Genomic DNA, 16,006 nt, shown 5'->3' with positions numbered 1-16,006 from the left:
AATGTTGAAGGATGGATGAGCTAATGTACACAGGAAGCCTGGCCTATGTGGTATGTGGTGACATGGTGTGTGTGTGTGTGTGTGTGTGTGTGTGTGTGTGTGTGTGTGTGTGAAGAAAACCAAAGAGACAACAGTGCACAGGCATGATGTGAGTTTGGGTGTCCAGCTGCTTTAGCAGGCACTCTCTGGATAACTGGCAAATTCTGGTGGGGACTGCATATTAACCGGCAGTGCTGTTCCAATGAAAACGTCCTGGTGCTGCTCACTGGACAGTGAGTACCAAAGAGCTTCTTGGTTTTTATGAAGTACATGGTTCAGTACGAAAGGGGAAAGAGATACTATGTCTGGATCCAGTGGTGGTAGCACACCCCTTTAATGCCCGCTCCCGGGAGACAGAAGCAGGCTGATGTCTGAGTCGGAGGCCAGCCTGGTTTACGGAACAAGTTTCAGGTCAGCCAGGGTTACAGAGAGAAACCATGTCTGGAAAAAACAAGACAGATAGAGAGAGAAAGAGACAGACAGACAGAGACAGAGTGCGAGAGAGAGACTGAGAGACAGAATATTCAGAGAGGCCAAGGAGTAGTGGTACATGACTTTAATCCCGAGCAAGGACAGGAGTTTGAAACCAGCTTGGTCTGTAGAGTGAGTTCCAAGCCACCCAGAGCTACCTAATGAGGTCCTGTCTCAAAACAACAAATGGACAATACAACCAAAAGCAATGATGAGAATAGAAGCAGTTGGAGGGAAGGAGAAGAGGAGGTTAGACCACCGTAAAGGAACAGGAGTGGAAGGAAGGCTCAAGTCTGGGGGCTGGGTATCCAGGAACTTTGGTCTTCTCTGGAGATGGGGTCTTGCTTTGTAGCCCTGCATGCCTTTGAATTCTCGATCCTTCTGCCTCAGCCTCTTAGGTGCTGGGAAATTTAAAAGTATAGGCCATGCTATCTAACTTCTCATGCAGTTTTTTTAAAAAAGATTTACTTATTTATCATATACAAGTACACTGTAGCTGTCTTCAGACACACCAGAAGAGGACACCAGATCCCATTACAGATGGTTGTGAGCCACCATGTGGTTGCTGGGAATTGAACTCAGGTCCTCTGGAAGAGCAGTCCATGCTCTTAACCTCTGAGACATCTCTCCAGCCCTCTCATGCAATTTTAAAGAAAGGATTATACTCTGTACCTTGGCTGGCCTGGAACTCATAGAGATTCATTTCTCTGTTTAATTTTCTCCTCCAACTTTTCTACAGCACCTGTAATTGTGGAAAACTGAGAAGAAGCCATGTCTGGCCCCTGCTACTGGAAGCATTGCAGAGTCTCTCCAGATGACCTTAGTTTTGACAGTTCCTAGTCCTGGAAATCCCCCAGCTCTGTATGAACTGGCCATTCTACTCCCAGGCGACCCTCAGAGGCTCGTATGAAGCTTGTGATCTTTCTGCTGCATCCCCCAGAGTATGGAGATCACAGGCTTGAGTCCTCACAGTCGGTTTAATGGACCCTTGCTGCATGCTGATGTGATGTCTGCACTGGAAAATTCCACACCTGACCTCATGTGACAGGTTCCAGTTAAAATGCAGACATATTAAAAACAGTTCACAAGCTAGATGAGATGACACAGGTCTGTCTATCATTCCTGCACATAGGAAGCAGGTGGGAGGACCAGGGACTATCTCAACACACACACAGATGCACACACAAAAAAATTATTAAAATCTTTTTAAATGGACTGAGGAGATGGCTCTGAGGTTAAGGGCACAGGCTGGTCTTTCAGAGGACCCAGGTTCAATTCCCAGGACCCACGTGACCACTCTTCATTTATAACTCCACTTCAGGGGGATCCAACTCCCTTTCTCTGGCCTCCTCAGGGACCAGGCAGGCATGTGGTATGCAGATACACATATAGGCACAATGCTCATTAATAAAATTATTTTAAATATTAAAAATTAAACATAGGCACTGAAGATTGCTTGGTAAGTTAAGAACACTTGTTCTGCAAGCAGAAAGACCCGAGTGTGAATCCCCCAATACTGGTTTAAAACTTAAAAACAAAAACAAAAAAAGCACAAAAGAACAAAAAACATGGCACAAATGTTCCCTCGGGAAGCATAGCAGATCTTGGGTTCCCCTCCCAAAGAGATCCATCATATGTACGGAAGGAAATACTATATATATATACATATATATATGTGTGTGTGTATATATATATGTGTGTGTATGTATATGTATATATATGTATATATGTATATATAATAGTTATATAAATATATATGTTTATATAATATTATATAGTTATATAAATATAATATATATGTGTATATATATATAGTATACATATATGAAATACTTCTAGTCCCAGGTATTTGAATAAAGGCTTCCTAAGCTTTAAGGAGGGAACCACCAATGTTGTGGGTTGCCATGGTGATGTTTGTATTTTGATGTTCGTTCTGCTTCCTCAAGAGGGGCTGCTTGCCCCACTCCAAGCCCCCACCCGCCAAGGAACAGAGTACATACTCAGGTGATCTCACTGAACCATCTCCCCATTCTGACTGGTCAAATAAAAGCTAGACCCCATGATTGGGCAGTGGAAAGGAAAGGTAGGACTGGAGGTCTAAGAGAGAGAGAGAGAAAACAGAGGAGAAGGAAGATGAGAACAGAACCACATGGCCTGCAAGTAGCAAGGGGTCGGTCTCACAGCTGGGGAATAGATAGGTGCAGTGAGAGATCTGCCCAATCTAGGCATATAGCTTATAAATAGAATACCTGAGTTGTGTGTTTTTATATGGGTTTATTGGGGTAAGAAATTACTACACCACACCAAGGTGGCTGGAGCAGGGCTACAGTGAGCAGCTAAATTCACAAAAGAAGCACAGCATCTCCACAAAGAGCCAGCTACAGCCCTGTTATCAAGATAAGGTGTTCTCTGTGGGGCAGCCTTCCATCTGCATCCCTTCCGAGGATGCTGGGTGGAAAAGAAGCAGGCACCTTGCTCCTCCCTTCAAAGCATCTCCTGGCCAGGGCCTCAGGCAAATAGTTAGCCTGCATCCCCAGCCTACTCAGCCATCGCTGAGGTTGGACGCTCAGGTGAAGGGTGAAAGAACTAGGACAGAGCACTTCATGGCCAAAGAATGTGACCTGAGGTGCACCTCATCCCCACCCGGCCCACCTGGGCAGTCTGGGGTTGGTCTGCACCTGGGTGACCTTGTTGGGGACTTTCCTCACACCGGACCAAGGCCAGGGAGAGGCCACCAGCTCATGAATCACACTGTCCACCTCCCCCTCAAATGCCAAGCCTCTGTCCCCAGCCTGGGCTCCTGGGAGGGAAGATGGCATTCACACCCCAGTTTTGAGCTCCATGCACGGAAGCCAAGGTATGTTCGATTATAATGAGGGCCAGGCTTGCATATAAATGCCGGGGGACGCCACTCCACTTAACTCCCGAGGCACTGTGGGGCCAGCTGTGAGTCAGGGTTTGGCCTGAGTCGTCTGCTTAATTTAGAGAAATGTCAGCTGCCCACCCAAATTAGCTGCCCCTGTCCAGCCTTGGCTCCGCCGCTTCCAGGCCTGTCAGCTTTGATGCCCTTGAAAACTGAGTCAGCGCTTTGCCGTAAGACTATTTCATTTTATAACAGTTTTTAAACCATCTAAATTCGAATAGTATAAATCCCGGTGCAAGCACAGTATGTCTTCCCTGCTTACCCTCTGGTCTCCAGCCCATTCCTCTGAGACCATCACCACCACCAGAAATTAGCCCCATTCATCAGCTCAGACTAGAACCGCCCCCCACCCCCTCTCGTGTTAGCACGGCTCATACATTATCCAGCACCTCTTCATACCAATCTCTCCCCAGGAGCCTCCCCCGCACCGTGATTAGATAGCTTTCAAAGAGTGCGTGCACCCAGTTGATTTAATCAATCTACTGAAAACCACAAACCAACTACACGACATCGTCTAAACCACATGTGGTGCCACACCCCAGGAGCCCCAGAACGTGGAAGGCTGAAGCAGGAGGATCAAGTTCCAGGTCACTCTAGGCTAAGAGACCCTGCCTCGAAAACACAAATCTAGCCTGAAGTAATCGAGCTATTTATGGTCACAATGCCTCTAGGAATGTCTTTGTATCCTGGATCTACCCTGTCACCTACGTGTAGTAAATTCCCCTGGAAGAGAATCGCTAACACGGATGCTACCATTCTATCTTATTAGTGGTTTAGTGGTTTTTGAAGACTGCCTTTATGTGTGTGCCTCCACATATGTGTGTGTGTGTGTGTGTGTGTGTGTGTGTGTGTGTGTGTATATATATATATATATATATATATATATATACCCATGGTGTGCACGTCTGGTACTTGTGGAGGTCAGAAGAGGGTGTTGGATCCTTTGGGACTGAAGTTAAGAGTTACAGTTACCATCACCCCTTTAGGAACCTAATTTTTAAAATAGAAGAAAAAGCCATGCGATTCTTTTGCATTCGATGCTTGCAGTGGAGGCTCAGAGTTCGTGTTGAGGAGGATGAAAAGGGAACAGGGAAGCAGCAGACTTGGTGCAAAAGCCTTTAATCCCAGTAATCCAGAGGCAGGTGAATCACCATACATTCCAGGCCAGCCTGGTCTACGTAGTGAGTTCCAGGCCAGCCAGTGCTATATAATAAACCCTATCTAAAAAAAACGACAATAACAGGGGAGTCATCTTTCTGAGAGATGGCCCAGTAGGTAAAGGTGCCTGCCACCAACCTGAGTTTGAGCCCTAGGATCCAACTCCTGGATGAGGAGACGAGAGTAGAATTGTCTCCAGCCATTGCTTCTCTGCAGGGCTGTTTTGATTTAGCCATTCTTAAGGAAGCCATCAGCTGGTTCCGCTGTCACAGATAATGAAGTCCAAATGCAATCTAAGGCCAGAGTACATACCTGTCATACTGTCATGCTGCTTGGCCTGGAACACCCTGGAGGTGGCTGCCATGCGGTGTAAGTATTGTGCCGGCTGCTGCACATAATCGTGCTGAGGTGTGGGGTCCTTGGGGCCTGCTGCAGACCCTGAGGACAGCTGCAGCCTCGGGACTGAAACCAGACCCTGCTCAGGAAGGCTCTGAAGCTCACACACACGCAGTGCAGCATTAATATTTTATCCGACAGCCAGTCAGGACTCGGGGAAACAAAAGGTACTTCAGGAAGGAGTCAAGCAGAAAGCAAGAACCCTTACCGTCTCCCATTCGGGTGCTGCACCAGACTAAAGGGATTTCCCCAAAGGAAAAGCCGAGAGGAAGGTAAAGTCGCAAACAGCAGTGGTCTGTCTTAGGTGCTTCAGGATCCAGAGTCTTCATTGGCTACAGGCTGTGTTTATGCTGGCTGTATATCTGAGGATAACGAATGCTCACTCTGGAAATGTGGCAAGAGCTGAGGCCAGAGAGCCAAAGACCTGGCTGACTGACCACAGGTCCACTCGCCACAAACCAGTGTTGGGTCAAGGAGCTTTGGGGTGCCTGGCACGGTGGAAACATGGGACGCCTCCTCTACAGGTTCTTGGAGCTGAAACCCTCCCTGTTCAGAGGCTCATCCTGCCTGTGTGATAGCCACAGTGACCTTAGTTCCACAGCCTTCCTTCTAGAGGAGGACATTTTCTGAAGCTGAGGAGCTGCCATCATGAAACCCTGGCTGCCTAGAAACTCTCCAGTGTTGCCTGCGTCACAGCCCTTCTTAAGGGGTACAAGAATGGGTCTCCGACACTGGAGAGAGGATGAGATTGAGAACTCCCATTCCTGGAAATCAGGGTCAGTTCTAGAAGGTTCTGTCCTGGAGACTAATGTCATGAGACCAAAAAAAAAAAAAAAAAAAAAAAGACTCAGCATCTCCTTAAATGCTCACTGGTTATCAGAATTCGACTAGAACATTCCAGACGAGATAATATTTATTCCTTCCAACAATACCTTGAAGAAAGTCCTTTTGTCATCAGTGCTTTTCAAGTGAGAAAACTTAGGCTCAAAAGAGTGGCGGAAAGATTCAAAGCGATACCACTAGCTGGGAATCTGTCACCATGGCAGACCTATGGTACAATGGAGTCTCTAGCAGCTCCATGGCCTTCCCCCACATTTCCATCTTAAGACAGGATGAAGCCTGTGTCTTCTGGTGTTATTTATGAGGCAGGAATCGGGATTATGTCCCTTTCCCAGGAAAAGGAACCGGTGTGAAGTAACCTGCCCAGCGAGTCAGCAACAGAGCTGGGACTCAGCCCAGGGCTGAGCCGTCGTTAAAGCTCTCCCTGGGCATTGCACGTGGCTATCCACGTGTACCATGTGGCCATGAGAAAGCAGAATGAGCCAGGGTGAGGCCAAGGAGGTAGCGTGGGCCTGCCAATGGGAGGAGGGAGGCTGGAAGCGAAACCTCGTCTGTGTTCTTGCCAAGGTTGCTTGCAATGGTCTGCCTGAGAGCGTACCCTGGAAAGACAGGCAGGCACAGCTCAACGGCACCCTGGCTGCTGGCCCCGGCTCTGCTGAACAGATACAGTCTTTGAGCAGGCCTGGCAGAAGGCAAGTCCTGGGACCTTTGGGCCCTACTGTTTGAGACACAGGAGCTAGAAACGGAGCTGAGGGAGGAAACCATATGCCATATATATATATATTTCTCTCCTTTCCTCTTTTCTCCTCCTCGGCAGAGTCTTACCATGTACCACATTCTGGCCTCAAAATCCCAAGCACCCTTCTCAGCCTTGGAGTGCTGGGTTTATAGGCATGACTCACCACCGTGTGTGGTCATAATCCTCTTTGAATAGGTGCCCAAGGAGCTGCCTGTCACCTAGACGGGAGCTCAGCCCCTTTCCATTGCAAGCTGAGCCCTTCCTTCATAAGACCCTGGCTCCAGCAGAGGGCACCAAGGACAGTACCACCTGGTACCAGGCACACCAACTAGATACTGACACCTCTGGATCCAGTTCAATGCTCACCTCTTGTGAGTCAGAACAGACATACCATTGTGCCCATTTTACAGAGGAGAAAACTGACTCTAAAAATGTCAGTATAGGCTCCCAGTGGTGCTTGGGAGGCAGAGGCCGGCAGATCTCTGTGAGTTCAAGGCTAGCCTGGTCTACAAAGTGAGTTTCAGGACATCCAGCACTGTTACACAGAGAAACCCTATCTTGAAAAAAAACAAAACAAACAAACAAAAACAAAACAAACAACAACAACAAAATGTCATCTTAGGCTGGGGGGTGTGGCACAGTGGTAGAGCTCCTGCCTAGCATGTAAGTTCCGGGCCTTTGCCGGGTACGTGGCACATATTTTTAACCCCAGTTCTCATGAGGCAGAGGCACGTGGCTCTCAGTGAATTTGAGACCAGCCTGATCAATGCAGGAAGTTACCACCCACCCAGAAGAACACAAACTGTGTCTCGGGAAAAAAAAGTTCCTGGCTTCAATTCCAAGTAACACCACCACAGACCCCAATAAGTCCAGTAGGTATAGTGGACACTGTGCCGAGGGCCCATAATAGTTCTAGGAGTTCAGAAGATATTTGAATTTAGGGTCAGTGGGAACAAGCGCTTGGTGCAGAAGTCTGATGACCTGAACTTCAGCCCTGGAACCCACAGAAGGAATGGACTCCCAAGTTGTCTCCAGACCTCTATGTGACAGCTGTGGCAGGAATGAAGCAGACTCTCTCTCTCTCTCTCTCTCTCTCTCTCTCTCTCTCTCTCTCTCTGTGTGTGTGTGTGTGTGTGTGTGTGTCTGTCTGTCTCTGTCTCTGTCTCTGTCTCTGTGTGTCTGTCTCTCTCTGTCTCTGTCTCTGTGTGTCTGTCTCTCTCTGTCTCTGTCTCTGTGTGCCTGTCTCTCTCTGTCTCTGTCTCTGTGTGCCTGTCTCTCTCTCTGTCTCTCTCTCTCTCCCTCTGTCTGTCTCTCTCTCTCTCTCTCCCTCTGTCTGTCTCTCTCTCTCTCTCTGTCTGTCTCTCTCTGTGTCTCCCTCTGTCTGTCTCCCTCCGTCTGTCTCCCTCCGTCTGTCTCCCTCCGTCTGTCTCCCTCCGTCTGTCTGTCTCCCTCCGTCTGTCTGTCTCCCTCCGTCTGTCTGTCTCCCTCCGTCTGTCTGTCTCCCTCAGTCTGTCTGTCTCCCTCCGTCTGTCTGTCTCTCTCCGTCTGTCTGTCTCTCTCTGTCTGTCTGTCTCCCTCTGTCTCCCTCTGTCTCCCTCTGTCTCCCTCTGTCTCTCTCTGTCTCTCTCTCTGTCTCTCTCTCTGTCTCTCTCTCTGTCTCTCTCTCTCTGTCTCTCTCTCTCTGTCTCTCTCTCTCTGTCTCTCTCTCTGTCTCTCTCTCTGTCTCTCTCTCTGTCTCTCTCTCTGTCTCTCTCTCTCTGTCTCTCTCTCTGTCTCTCTCTCTCTGTCTCTCTCTCTCTGTCTCTCTCTCTCTGTCTCTCTCTCTGTCTCTCTCTCTCTCTGTCTCTCTCTCTCTCTGTCTCTCTCTCTCTCTGTCTCTGTCGGCCTCTGCTTGCCCCTGTGTCTGCCTGCCTCTCTCTCTCTCTCTCTCTCTCTCTCTCTCTCTCTCTCTCTCTCTCTCTCTCTCTCCCCCTGTCTCTGTGTCCCTGTTTCTATCTCTCTCTTACATGCACACAATATAAATGTTTGAATTTGACTGAGTCTTGGCACATGCCTGTAATCCCAGCACCCGGGAACAGGAGGAAAGTTAAGGGCAAACCTGAGCTACACGGAGTAAATTTTTAAAATGTCAGCTAAAATCGAAAGGAGGAATATGAACTTTCAGAGTGAGGAAATGTACCCTCTATTCTATCACAGCAGTGAAATACAGTCATTAGGCCTTTTTCTTTCCAGTGGAAAGGAAGCTCACAGAGGCAGAAGTGCCCAGGACTGTGGAAGCAGAACTTGAACACAGGTGCTCCCCCTCCAAAAGCTATGCTGGTCTGGCTGATCCCTGGTGACTGAAGAGCTGGCCAGGGTCATCTCAGAGAGTGACTGTCTATAACTGTCCCCTGGAGGACTGCAAGGTCACAGCTAAAGCAGCCACTTTCTGGTCTGTCCACCTGGCCACTGATCCTAGTGTGCGAGCAGCCTGAGCTCAATTCCTGGCCTTCCAGGGAGCCACCAGAGCAAGGCAGCTGCATTTTAGAAGCTGGTCATTCATGGAGAAAAGGTAGGAGCCGTGCCAGCCTGGGCAGGTGCTTACCCCTGAGCAAGGACAAGACCATTCAGGAAGCAACCACCAGGCTGTACCATCAGACTGCCATACTGCCATCTTCCCAGGGTCACCCTGTATAGTCCTGGCTGGCCTGAATATATAGCCCGAACTAGCCCTGAACCAGTGTTTCTCAACTTGCAGGTCACAACCCCTGGGAGGTCAAATGAATCTTTTACAAGTCTTTTGCCCTAAGATTATTAGAAATCACAGATATTTATGATTTATAACATGGCAAAATTATAGCTTTAAAATAGCAATGAAATAATTTTACGGTTGGCAGTCACAACATGGGGAATTTTATTAAAGGGTCTCGGCATTAGGAAGGTTGAGAACCACTGTGAACTCAGAGAGTCACCTGCCTCTGCCTCTGGAGTGCTGGACTAAAGGTATGTGTACCACACCTGGCCTGGTCTCCCCATGGAGGCCAGAGCAAACTGGCTTCAGTCCTAGCCTTGGACCCTGCTCTGCTAAGTTATTGGTCATATATCCTTGGAAAAATTATTTCAGTTCTGTGTTTTCCCTTTTATAAAATAATTATAATGAAAACAGGCTATAATCAAATGTTTTTTATATTGCAAGGCCACCATCACTAACAAAAGCCAGGCCATTCATTTGTTTAGAAAAGAAAAATATTACCCACAAATCCCCAGGGCCTCAAGTAATTGTTATGCTATGGGCTTGCCTGAGACTTTGATAAATTTGGAAATGTCACCAAAGCCAGTCCCTGGGGCCACAAGGGAGGCAAGGCCAGCCTGTTTCCTATCAGGTCTTTGACTGGACAGATTAGATAGAAAGAGATGGGAGCCTGGCCCTCGATTAAAGTACCAGCAGCAGCAGCAGCAGCAGCAGAAATTCTTCAGTGAGGTAACTTGATGACTTGTGTCCTGAATGCCTTGGCTTACTCAACGCAAGGCAGAAACTGTGAAAGAGGACAAAGAACAGAGGGCAGGTGAGCCAAGCTGGGGTGCAGTGTGTATGTAAGCTAGGTGACAGCCCTATCTGTATACTCACAGGGACAGCTTCTTATAATCCCCAAAGCCGGGAGGCAGGCAGCCCTGCAACAGCCACACCTCCCGCTACACAGACGGTCTAAGTCCATCTTCATGAGTCAGTCATTCCTGCAACGAGACGTGGCCCAGACCTAGGGTCTCTGGATTCTTCGTTTGAAGCCAAGCCTGGTGACTCACAGGCATGGGAGACTGAGGCAGAAGAATTGCTGTAAATCCAAATCCACCCTAGGATACACGAGTTCCAGGTCAGCCTGGATTCCAGGATCAGAATGTGTCAAATAAAAATATAAAAGTCAGACCTGGGCGTCTCTCAGTGGTGGGTAGTTAATTTGAGTTTTGTGTTCGTATGTGTAAAGGCGTGCGCGCCCAGAGCACGCGGTGGGGGAGACTGGTCACTCGGAGCAGGCCTCTGGGAGCAGCGGGCGGGTTGGCAGGAGGCCAGGCTGGGAGCCGGCTGGGAACAGGACAAGCTGGAGGCAGCCCTGAGGACCACCCTACAGCTCCTGGGTGAGAGGAGCATCGGCTTTCCCGGATGCCAGTGCCCAGGAGCCTGAAACCAGTGCATAGCTGAAATGTCTGCTGCAGGAAGTCAAAGGCTTGGTCGCTGAGAAAGATCTGGAGCTCCTCCATAGGCTTCTCAGCCAGGTGGTGGCTTTCCTCCTAGGCCAGTAAGGAAGCAGCTTTGACAGCCAGAAGTCTGGGGAGAGTCACAGAGCACCGTCACCAGTGTACCAGCGATACTTCAGTCCAGATGCCCACAGGGACCACAGTCCGTCCCAGGACAGGAGGAATTAGCAGGCCTGACTCTTGGTTGCCTCGGGTAGCCTGTCGTGCCATTTGGTGAAGTGAGCATTTCCCAGGTGTCTTTTCTGCCCATTTACGTTTCCTCGCGGCCGCCTCCTCCTTGTGGACTGAAGTTTGGTGGTTCAGTATTCTGAAAAGCTTGTGCACTTTGGTTTTGGTTGGCTTTGGTTTTTTGTGTCTTGATATACCGGCGAGGCGGAGTTCTAGACTGAGTAAAGAAAGCGAGCTGGGGGGAAAAGTGTGCATGCCCCAGTGCACGCATAGGTAGAGAGGCCAGTGGTCCATATCCGTTGCCTTCTTTTACTACTATTTACCTAAATTAAGACATTAAATTTTGGGGTTGGGGATTTAGCTCAGTGGTAGAGCACTTGCCTAGCAAGCTCAAGGCCCTGGGTTCAGTCCCCAGCTCCGAAAAAAAAAAAGACTTAAATTTTACTTATTGCTACCGTGTGTTTAACATGCACATGCATGTGTGCGCAGGCACGTGTGCCATGACATGCTGGTGAAAAGTCAAAGGACAACTTTGGGAGCTAGTCCCGTCTTTAGGCCCCCGGGCGTTTACAACAAGAACCTTTACCCACTGGGCCTCCTTGGCTGCCCCCCACCCCCCCCCCCCCGCCTTATTTTTTGACACAGATTCTGATTAAACCTGAAACTGACTGACTGGGTACAACGGCTGACTGGTGAGCCCCTGGGATCCTCCCGTCTCTAGCTGGCTCTGGCTTTTCATTTTTGTTTTCGAGGCAGGGTTTCTCTGTGTAGCCCTGGCTGTCCTGGAACTCTGGAGATCTGTTATTTTTTAAAGGGGATTCTCACAGGATCGTCTTGGACTGGTTTTCTAGAAAAGAAGGCCAGGGGCTCAGAGTAGCCTATGTGGTGGGTGTTTTCACTTCCCACATGGCATAGAGGTGATTGGGGGTACAGAGGAGAAGTGAGAATAGCAAAGGGATGTTGGGGGCTCAACAGCTCTGCGAGGACCTAGTTCTTGATCATGGACATCTCTCTGGGATGGAAGACCCTTGTACACGAAGGGTCCTAGAGGGACGAGCTTACACCGGGAGCAGGTATATATACACCACCAAAGCAGCCAGGCAGGACCCAGACCTTGACGGAGCTTCCAGGTATGGCTTGGGCAGTCTTACCCCAAGGGATACTCAACCCAGAAGCAGTCCCCAGAGGTCAAAACACTTAGGACATCAACACCTGAAATCATGACACGGAGATAGAATAACATAGCAGGGCACAGTTCCTGCCCCAACCATGACTTTAGTTCCTTGTTCTAGTGGCCCCATTAGGGACAGGGGCTCAAATTACTAAAATGGGGATTGTGGCTACCATTCTCCAAAGGATCTCAGTGTCAGACCCGGAGCACAGACTCCCAACCTTTGTTTTCATTGTTGCTGGTTTACTTGTGTATATGTGGGTGTGTGTACATAGAGGCCAGAGGACACCTTGGGTGTCATCCTTAGGAACACCATCCACATCTCCTTTGAAACAGGGTCTCTTTGTCCTGGAGCTCTCCAAACAGGCTAGACTGACTAGCCAGTAAGCTCTGTGAATTTTGTCTGTCTTCCCACGGCTGAGATTCAAGGATTTACCACCAGGACTGGCCTTGGGGGGAGGGGGGGCTGAGAACAGGTTCTCATGCTGGCAATGCAAGCACATTATAGATGAGGCCACCCACTCCTAGCTCCCCCTTGTAGGGTTCTGGCTTGGGTTTTATTGAGACGTAGTCTCACTCTGTAGCCCAGGCTCACCCGGAACTCTCAGTCCTCCTGCCTCGGCCTCCTGAGTACGGGGGATTACAGGTCACAGTGACAGAATCAGTCACATTTCTGATGAGGTATTATACCCACTGCTTCTGATTGGTTTAATCAGAGTCCCCATTCAGGAATGCACTCATCCCTTGCGTTTTAAAGTAATACAGATGGTATGCTTTAGGAACACATCGCCATTGCTCTTGCCCTCCTGGCTAAGTGTAGGAATACGATATCAAATACATTGTTTAAGTAAATATAAATAAATAGCCATGTTAGTCATAAGCCAGGTGTGACGCGTGCTCTAATCTCCACACCAGAGAGGCTGAGACAGGAGGATTATAAGAAATTTGAGTAGCCAAGGTGACACATCGGAGCCTGTTTCAAAACCCTGAGAGAGGAGTTAGAGAGATGGCTCAGCTGTGAAGAAGACTTATCGCTCTTTCAGAGGACCTAGGTTCTGTTCCCAGCACCCACATGATGGCTCATAACCATCTATAACTCCAGTCCCAGGGTGTCTATCCCATGTCCTCTTCTGCTCTCAGAGGCACGCTCATGGTATACAAACATACACGCAGGTAAAACACCCCATACACAAAAGGTAGAATAAAAATTGAAACAAAAACCCAACTGAATACCTCATAACGGTCCATCTGTTGGCCTTAACGACTTCACTGCTTCTTCAGTGGGGGGACTGACTTTAACCTTCACTGTTTTGGGCCCAAGGAACACAGGTTTGTCCATGAGCAAACACACTTTTTTAATCATTAAAAAGCAAGTCAGGTGTGGCCAAATATCACCTGTTATTGGGAGGCAGAAGCAGGAGATTCAGAAATCAGAGGTCAAGGCTGGTCTGGTTTATAGGAGATTCTACCACAGAAAACCCAAACCAAACCGAATGATTTCAGAGGCCACGGATGTCTTCAGAGGTATTTATCTGACAGGAGGTTTGCCTTGATCCTCTCTGTTACTTATTTACCTGAGCAGATCTTACTCGGTAGCCCAGGCTGGCTTCAAATTTATACAATCCTCCTACCTCTGTCTTCTGAGTCCTGGGATGCTGGGCCTAAGCTACCATACCTGGCTCGATCCTTTAAAAACAACATTTATTTTGTATGTATACTTGTGCGCCATATTGCGTTCGTGGAGGGGAGAGAACAACCCCTGAGAGTCACCCTCTTGACTTCTACCATTCAGGTCCCAAGGATTCGAACTCTGGTTTTCAGGCTTGCTGGCAAGTGCTTCTACCCGCTGATGAGTCTTTTACCCACATTGCTGGTCCTTTTTTCTTTCTTCCTCCTCTTCCCCTCCCTCTCTCTCTTCCTCCCCCACCTCTGTTCCTCTGCTAAAATTCTGAACTCTGTGAGGCACAGGTTGGCGGCTCTCCAGAAGGAGTGCTGCCTCTCGCCTCCCTGGCAGCTGCCCTGAGGAACCCGGTGATTGATTGGCGCTCCTCGGGCCTCTGCAGTCACCTTTCCTTACAGGGCTGGATCTGGGAGATGGCGAGAGATGGTTGAATAGGGTTGCAAAATTTAGGAGCTGGAAAAGGCAAGGGGGCATCTTTCCTCATCTTCCCCGTTGCCAAGGCTGGCTTGCTTCCTGCAGGCCCCTCCTCCCTGTTGAGTAAGGAGGCGGCTCCTCTTTCGGTTCTGAGACAGTCATGGGAGAGATGTAGCCTCTTTGCCCAAGGGGTTCAACAGCAACATTTAAGTAGTCGTGATCGGTTATTCATCGGACAAGAACAAAACACAACTGTTTTCCAGGGCTTAATGTCCAACCCAGAGCCTGGTGCTGCCACTCTTAACCACACCCCAGTCCTAAACATTTTTGTTTTGAGACAGGATCTCGTGTAGCCCAGGCTAGCCTCTAACTTGCTATGTAGCTGAGAATAATCTCGAACTCTGCATTTCATTTAATTATCAGAACAACCCTCTCAAGGAAGCACTTTCCAGCAGGTTAGGGGGCTGGGGATGGGATGCACCAGTCCGCAGATGAGCTAAACACTGGACCACACCCCTAGCTTGAGAAACACCACTCCCGCCTGGCTCATTTCCCAGACTGAACTATAGGGGGTAAAACTACAAACCTTGGTGCCTAACGAAAGCGAGTGGAAAACGGAGTGCCTAGGGATCGGTACAAGACCCCGTCCCCAGATAAAAGGTACAAAAGATGGCACTGCCTCCACACGCACAAGGCCTTGGGTTCAAAAGGATGAGAGATCAAACCCTTGGGTCAGCCCAGGCCTCTCCCACTCTCTCTCTCTCTGGGTCCTTGTTCATCACTCAGGATTTGAAAGCCTCCATCAAGAAAGCTTCTCACCCTCAGGTTACTCCGCTAGGAAATTGAAAGTCGATCCTCATCGGAGGCATGGGGAGAGCATTGTGACAAAGAAAAACCAGAACCTTAAGCCGCCTGCTGTGGCCCATACCTGTAACCTCAGCACTGGGAGGTTTAGGCAAGGGATCTGAGCTGGAGGTGGTGAGCAGGCCCGTCTCTAAAAGGGGTGGGGGTGGGGCAGCAAACAGCTGGGGAGGTAGCTCTGTATGCAGGAGTCAAGATGCATGCGTCTGTCCCCAATACCATGCAAATAAAGGGCAGTGGGGCAACCTTCACTCAGGAAGTGAAGGCAGTAAGATTAAGAGTTTAAGGACAAAACTAGGTATGGGCGCACACTGTTGTTTCCTTTCGGGCGCTCAGGAAGCCGAGGCAAGCGGATCCCCGTGAGTTTGAGGCCATTCTGGTCACTTCAGAATGTGCCGGGCCAGCTAGCTAGGGCTACACAAAGGGACACTCGCCATTTAAAAAAAACAAACACACAATAAAAGCAGCAGCAGCAGAAACCAGGCCAAGGGATTCATTGAGGTTTTCTGGGCTTCTATCTCATTCTACCTCAGAAAGGCACACCGTGGAGTTATCATGCACACCTGCCGGCCCGGCCGGGCACCCTAGAAACACGCTACAGCGGTAAAGCCAAGCTAAGATACCGAGTCAACGGGGAGCCAACCAGAAGACTGGGCTGGGCATCTGAGTTCCAAAACCAACACGAAGGTAGGAGAGCAAGAACGCTACCACGTTGTCTACATGTGTGCCTCCCCCCCACACCCCCACCAGCACCACCACAGATGATAAATAAAACTAAAGACGTCATAGGGAGGGTTGGGGTGTGGCTCTGAGTAGGGGGATTGTTTACCAGGAACAGTGCCCTGGGTTCATTCCCTCCAGCCGCTTAAGACAGCCTCATTGACCGTATCACAAGCAATGTATTTACAAACC

The 16,006-nt window shown here is 49.1% G+C and overlaps 1 protein-coding gene across 10 annotated transcripts in view; it reads right to left on the bottom strand.

The window, feature by feature from the left end:
* Kifc3 (kinesin family member C3) overlaps window positions 1-16,006 on the bottom strand; it is a 95,329-nt gene that overhangs the window by 50,530 nt on the left and 28,793 nt on the right. The window contains exon 1 of one of the 10 annotated variants that reach the window (XM_087594425.1): window positions 5,196-5,442. The gene's annotated coding sequence lies outside the window, so the exon portion shown is untranslated. 10 annotated transcript variants of the gene reach the window in all.

This window comes from Rattus norvegicus, chromosome 19, assembly GCF_021556685.1.
Source record: "Rattus norvegicus strain SHRSP/BbbUtx chromosome 19, alternate assembly SHRSP_T2T, whole genome shotgun sequence".
Taxonomy (NCBI): domain Eukaryota; kingdom Metazoa; phylum Chordata; class Mammalia; order Rodentia; family Muridae; genus Rattus; species Rattus norvegicus.
This window is presented reverse-complemented; position numbering and strand designations above follow the sequence as displayed.